Source organism: Convolutriloba macropyga, chromosome 5 (assembly GCF_964194025.1).
Source record: "Convolutriloba macropyga chromosome 5, txConMacr16.3, whole genome shotgun sequence".
Taxonomy (NCBI): Eukaryota; Metazoa; Xenacoelomorpha; order Acoela; family Convolutidae; genus Convolutriloba; species Convolutriloba macropyga.
Window position 1 is genome coordinate 51,384,245 of NC_134472.1, and position 6,000 is coordinate 51,390,244.

General features: G+C 33.9%; 1 protein-coding gene across 1 annotated transcript in view; it reads right to left on the minus strand.

Annotated features, from left to right (window-relative positions):
- The window catches only part of LOC142339444 (uncharacterized), a 512,010-nt gene extending 506,390 nt beyond the window's left edge, over nt 1–5,620 (minus strand). The window contains exon 1 of the mRNA XM_075389481.1: nt 5,591–5,620. The gene's annotated coding sequence lies outside the window, so the exon portion shown is untranslated. The remainder of the gene's footprint in view (nt 1–5,590) is intronic.
- Nucleotides 5,621–6,000: the final 380 nt, after the last annotated feature.

The following is a 6,000-nucleotide window of genomic DNA, read 5'->3' on the forward strand; positions in this document are numbered from 1 at the left end:
ATTCCAACACGCACATCTGTGGTACGGTTTTTGAAGAAAGGCGTTATTGATAAAGCGAAAAAACAACGTTTGTTCATAAGTTAACTGCATCTTGAAATGCTTTTCTGGTTTTTTTGTTATACACGTGTTGTGTGTCATTCGACAAAAAGTTTAGCGCTCAGAAGACGTCTTTGCATTTCGTTTGTTTTTTTTATTGACCAATTCATTCTGATGTCATTCTTGTGCCCAAATTTGTGAAATTCTGCGTAATCATCTGTCCAGTTGTTTCAACGAGGTTGTTTTATTGAGGTAACAAGCTAGCTGTTCGGATGAACTACGTTTTATTAGCACTTAGTTTTCTCCATAGTTTATTTTTCGCGTTATTTTGTTAATATATTTTGAATCATCTTTGTTCTGTTTTTAACAATTTGGTAGATTTTTGCAAAGTAAGTGAGAGTATGTAAAACTTTTTTTTGTCAGAGTAGCTATAGTTTTGATCAAAAACAGAAAAGGTCTGACATTAGGGTTTTTGCTCGTTATCATAACATGCGAATTTAACCTACGCACTTGAATTTATCTTATGAGCTTTAAATTAGAAGTTTTTCCATTAATATCAAAATTTATAAAAGTTAAATCGTTACAGCTGAGTGAAAACAAAAGAAACCTGGTTGCATTCAGGCGCCATTTCTGCTTATATATCAAATTCATTAAAGGAAATCGAGTTATGTACAATTGGTCCAAAAGGCAGAAATGCTGAATTTTATTTGACAATAAAAAACTAATTGCAATAAAATTTTGATTCCACATTATTTATCGTATAGCGGATGAGAAAGTGAAAGACATACTGTTTTTGCTGGCCCTCTTTATGAGCTTTAAGTTTTTCAGACGGTGATATATGTCAGAACCTATGGGAACAGGAAATTAGTCAAGCTTCTCTAACTCTACTGATAGAAGAGTGTTGCTGAACTGTTTGATCCATTCTCTTCAAGTGCAATTTTTGCAAAGTTTTTTTTTCATTAGTGTTTTTCATCAAAATTGCCACGAAATAAGCTTCTTTATTCCACTTAAATTTTTTATATGTTACTTACAGAACACAGAATAGAAAAGTTCAAATCTAGGCAACTAGTGATAGGTCTATAGGCTTTTTAGGGGTTTCAAGGAAACCTATCTAGTGGTAGTTTTTACTTTTGAGTGTACTTTTTTTTATAGTTTCGTATTTTTTGGTCAACTTATAGCTCAAGGTCAGCAATGTCTTTCTAATTTAATAAAATTTCATGTTTTTTTTATGATTCTGTTTTAAGTAATGGTTTTTGAACATATCGATGTTTTTCGGTCTCTAGATGATGATTTTAACGGGCTCGCCGCTGTCTTATAGGAGAATATAATTGAATCTGTTTACTAATTTTAGTTTATAAATGAAATTTTTAATGACTTTAAAATCAAATGTTTTAAATAAAACAGTCGTATTTTGTAACTTCTCATAGTGTTCTTTTGGCTACTTGTTGCCTAATCTCACTAATTACAGGTCGAATATCGCATTATTGGTGTTGAAAAAGGCATAATTGAACATATCTAATGTTTTAGTGTATTGCTTATTGTTAGATCAAGGAGCTAAGATCAAGGAAAGAAAGAAAGAAAGAATAAATTTCTCCAAATAGTAGACAGCAAATTAAATCAATTTAATTAAAACATTTACTTAATCATATAACATAACAACAAAACGTATCTCGGAGAGGACAGATAGACGGGGTTATTAAACCCACCTAGTATCTGCCCTGGCTAAAGTTAAATAGTTACAGTTAAATATTTAACATTCCATGACCAGGTCACCGGTGCCAACGCCTAGGCAAACAAACCTCAGAACGCTGTCATAGAGACATGAACAAAGAACAATGCTTAATCGGAAGAACGACTAACGCTGTGTCTTTGCTAACGAGAGAGACGTTGATTCCTAGCTACTATGTATTAAATAAAAAAAAATTTTCTGCAGTTCGGTTTTCTTCGTCGATTTTCTATGTGTAGACTTCGTTATTTTGCAAAAATAATACCATTTTTGAAACCTCGGCACTTACGAAGTAAGTGCCGGAACAATTTTTGACAGGAGTTCATGGAAAAGAAAAGAGAAAAAAAATTATTTAAAAATATAGGATACTAGCTCCTCATTATTCAGCAAGTAACTTTCTTTGAATTTATGATAAAATTGCGATATTTTTTTTGCCAATTTTTGTCTTCAATATTTTGTGCTAGAACTTTCTCAGTATGTTAAATAACCTTGCACAACGATATGAAATAGAGGATCGCTCAAACTGCTTTTTAAAGGAGGGAATTTTTAGGTAATTTTTGTTAGACCTAGTGTTTCTGGTACTGTGCTCATATTCAGAGTTCATTTGGACAAGTTTCGCTATGCATCTTTTTCAATGATTTCAGGACAAATTTCAGCAGCTCATATAAATGAAACTCGAATACTGTTAGCAATTTATTAGAGATTAAAATGTCCCTGGAACTACCTGACAATTTCCTAAAGTAAATGAATTTTAAATTTTTTTCTGCAGATTGTAGATAGGTAAAAGCGACGAATAACTGCAACAGCCATATACCAAAATACCGTATTGAATTATTGGGTTAACATTGCTTCGGTAGTAATCAATTAACTGTTTTCGGGCTACATAGTGACGCAGCTTACATATAATACCACACTGTTTTGAGAGTCTTTTCTTAATATATTCGATATGTGATTGAAAACTTAACTTACTATCTACCAAGATTCCGAGATACTTACAAAGATTTCCAACTTCAATGAAAACATCATCAAACTTAAGCACTGATTTGGAAGCACTATGTTTGTTCCCTATATTCATTTGTACGGTTTTTCCATATTTAGTATTAACTTATTAGCAATCAACCAATTATTGATGTTCTGCAGATCTTCTTGCACTGAATTATTGTCTTTATTGATTGCGGTGAGGTTTGTATCTTCCGCAAATAAAATAACATCAAGAGATTTGCAAACTGTTGGCAGATCATTGATATAAATTAGGAACAATAACGGACCCAAAATTGAGCCTTGTGGAACCCCACAAACTATGGAATTCCACGATGAACAGGCCCCATTAACAATAACCCGCTGCTGTCTCCCATTTAAGTATGATGTTATCCAAGTTAAAGCTGGGCCCCTTATACCAGTGTTTTCGATCTTTTTTAATAAGATATCGTGCTCAATGGTATCAAAAGCTTTTTTTCAGATCAAGAAAGAAACTGATAGCTTTTGCATTTTGGCAATTCAATCTTTTTTTTCCGACTAATTCAACAAGAGCGTCAATTGTACTGTGTTTGGCACGAAACCCAAATTGCTTATTGAAAAGCAAATTATGATATTCCATGTAGGCATATATGCGAATGAACAAAGCACGTTCTATATTTTTACTCCAAACAATTAGAAGAGAAATTGGTCTGTAGTTATTTTCATCTAGTTTTGATCCATCCTTGTGAAGGGGAATTACTTTAGCCTTTTTCAGATCATCGGGAAACATTCCTTCTTCAAATGATTTATTGATTACCTGAGTTAGGTATGGAATCGTGATGTTTGATGATAACTTTACTATGACATTAGAGATATCATCATCACCGGATGAAAATTTATTGTCTAGATTTTCAATGATTTCTCTTACCTCGTCAATGGTTATTGGTTTTAGATACATGGAGTGGTTATCTTCGTTCATCTCAGGTAAAGGAACGTGTTTGAGTTTGTCAACTTCGGACCAACATTGGTGAAGAATGTGTCAAACTGCTCAGCAATGTCAGCGCTGCTGGAATCAGTGCAACGTTCACTACATGAGTTTAGCGCCGGTACTTGCGAACTTTTGCGATTAGTTCCCTTTATTTCATTGATTAACTTATATGTTTGCCTTGAGTCTCCCATACATGATTCAAATATTTGTCTAAAAAAATCTTTTTTAGCTTTTTTGACACATGTTTCAAACTTTTTGCGTAATACTTTGAATTTTGTCTCTGCCTCATTATTTTGCGGATTTTGTTTCATGTTTCGATGTGCTTTATTTTTTTTTGAAGCGCAAGTTTTTAAGTGAGTTGGTAAACCACTTCGGTACCTTAGACTTTTTATCGGTCAAGGATTTCAGAGGAGCATACTTGTTAGTGGTTTCCAGGAAAACTTTGTTGAATTTAGTAAATAATTCATTGGTACTATCAGAATCTAGAAAGTGACATCGATTCCTTAGGCTCCAGTCTAAGTCAATTAAGTAGTTCGACAGTTGCTCTTGATTTTTTTTAAAGCTTCTCTAAACGGCAGATAGTTTTGTTCAGTATCAACATTAATTAGCCACTTCATTAGGATAGGATAATGATCCGAGAAGTTTTCATGAGTTAGTACACTAAAATCAGGGCTGGCCAAATTTTGATATATAAAGTGGTCTAGACAAGTTGCGGAGTTAGAAGTTTCCCTGGTAGTTTCCAGATTGGCAAGCTCAAAATCATTAGAAGATATCGTACATAAATAATTAGATTGTAATTGGTTCTTTACATTAATGTCAATATTAAAATCACCAGTTATAACGGTAGGGCAATTTAAGGACGTTAACTCATTCAAAAAATTATCCAATTTTTCGACGAATTTTAGTTTATTTGTTCTTGGTGGATTGTAGACAGTAGCCAATTTAAAGCTGTACTTTTTATACTCTAATGAGACAAGAAGGGTCTCTTCCATATCTGTTGAGTGTGTTTCTAACAAGGACATGGAATCCTGAATTTGTATCATCACACCTCCGCCATGTGTGTTTCTATTCTTAATTGCATTATTCTTATAGCCAGGAACCAATAAGGAATCGATGTCATCGTTATCAGTTAACCAAGTTTCGGTGAGACATATTACATTTGGTGGAGACTCAAGACTATGAACAAGTGCTTCCAAATCATTAAGATTGACCAACGCTTGACCACCATAATATAGAGAATTGATTTTTTAAACTCTATTGTCACCTCCAGCTTTGACGTATTGTAATGTTCCTTCTCTTGACCAAACTTTCTGGCTTCTTGGACGTGGAGCTGGCTTCTTAGTCGGCACTGGATGAGCAATAGAGATATCGTTTGCACTAACCTCAGCATCAAGTAAACTAGTAAGATCAACAACTCTGTCCATAACATCTGCAGAACTTTCAGGCATACCAATTATTTGCACATTCTCTCGTCTGTTGTACGATTCCAGCATTTCACTTTCACATTTAGCTTTCAGGTCACTTCTTTCTTCGGCGTAAAAAACTGTTTCTTTAAATTCCCTCGTGATGTCTTCTCTCAAACTTTTAAGGCTCTCGTCAACGGCGGCTTTGATTTTCGTAGTCAGTTGATCTTGAATCGTTTTCATAATATCGGGCATTGACGAAGCTACTGTTGCTTGAATTGCTTCTTGAACCGTTTTAGTAAGGTCACTTTCATTGTCTTCCGGGCTCAATGCACTACATAGACGCTTGTTGTCTGCTTTTGCGAGAGGTGTTTGATCGTGGTATCTTAGATCTGGCATCTTTTGTGCGTCTTTACTCGGTGAAATAGTTATGTGTTGTGCGTCTTCACTCTGAGAAGTAGTCATGTTCGTTCTCTGAAACTATTTAATAAGTTTATCACAACAATTAGGCTAATGAAATGAAATGAAACGATAAATTTATCAATAGATGTAATTTTTCGTCCTAGAGACAACCTGCGGTTAAAATTAAGTCCCATTCTTCCAGCGGCTGATTTTGTTGTTTTGCTTCTACGATGTTTAAACATAATCTCATTGTTATTGGTCAATAATTTTTGAACAAGCTCAAAACTCGGAGGGAGAGATCTGAAAAAGAGTTTTTGCTATTTTTCAATATCTCTTTGTGATAATACGAACGATGGTTACAAACAAAACAGATTTTGGTTAATTGATAAAAAAAATAAGGGTACGCATAGAAACGGTTGGTACAAAGGATCGTAAAATTATTAGAATTTTATTAATTTTATGAATGCGCTTTGGTAACAGTTGGTACA